Source organism: Galeopterus variegatus, unplaced genomic scaffold (assembly GCF_000696425.1).
Source record: "Galeopterus variegatus unplaced genomic scaffold, G_variegatus-3.0.2 Scaffold3406, whole genome shotgun sequence".
Taxonomy (NCBI): Eukaryota; Metazoa; Chordata; class Mammalia; order Dermoptera; family Cynocephalidae; genus Galeopterus; species Galeopterus variegatus.
Genome location: NW_007729517.1, coordinates 213111 through 214378, shown reverse-complemented (window position 1 = coordinate 214378; position 1268 = coordinate 213111).

Below are 1268 nucleotides of genomic sequence, written 5' to 3'. Positions count from 1 at the left end.
TGGACATTTTATATTTTTATCATATGGTTTTCCTGTACCCAAACTTTCCTAACTAGAAATGTCTTGAAATATGAGGTGTCTGGTAGTACTGTCATTTGGATAACTTCTTTCTATCAATTATCACACACACACCCACCCATAAACACACACACATATACACAAACTCACTACTAGCTTTATATTTTTCATAAATTGTATATTATTCAAAATTTCCAGAATATGACTAATCTTGTGAAGGTAAATGTGTCTCATTGTGATTCTTTCCTGAGCTTTAGACACAGAATTAAAACACCTTTAGTTTTACATTAAATGTATGATGTTGTACATTATTATATATCTCTCTTCTTTTTCAGTTTATGTATGTTAAAAAGAATGAAAAATTTAATTCTTCTGATATAAAGTGAGGGTGGTGGTAACCTTTACTTCATAAATATTGTTTTAAGGATTACATGTGATATCGAACGTAAAACACATAGCACACAGTGTTTTGGATTGGTAAATTCTCAATAAATGCTATTTCTAATTGTATCTTCATGTATGAAGGAAATTGAATGATAAGTCAATTTAATCACATTAATTTTAAATATTTTGTTCATTGGTACTTTGAAACAGAGAAGATGGTGATATAACTTACTTAGATCTATAGGATTCTAAATTCCACCAATAATCTATTAAAATACAAATTTCCATGTAAGATTTAAATCAGGAAAATGGAACAATTCTTTTCTTCATTTGCAGAAGAGCTTAGTCCATGAGGTAAACTTTATTTATGTGTTATAGTCTGAGAAAATTGGATTTGCCATACAGTACACACCTAGCTCTTAGGGTTGTGGCAATGTAACTTGATAAAATTGGCCAAAATATTTATGACCATCTTGAAGATCAATTGTGCAGTAATCAATTTAATTGACAATAAAGGGACAACACAACATAGTGGTTAAGACACTCAAAATAATTAGAAGTGATGTGTTGTCTTTATTTTTAAGTATGGAGACCTGGCTTAAATTTTAGGCATGCCATATCGATTATGAATTTAAATGGCTTAATTTTATGCATGTCATGCTGATTACTAATTACATTGAACACGTATGTGTGTTCTCCAGCAATGCTCTTTGCACACTGTACACACTATACAGCTATACTTGTCTCTTCAATTACCTTGTGCTTCCGCAGAGTGTGCTGTGCATGAGGACTTGAGGCAGAGATTTGGCCCATGTACGGAAGAGCAGATTTCTATTTATACGATACCATTCCTCCTCAACTCACTC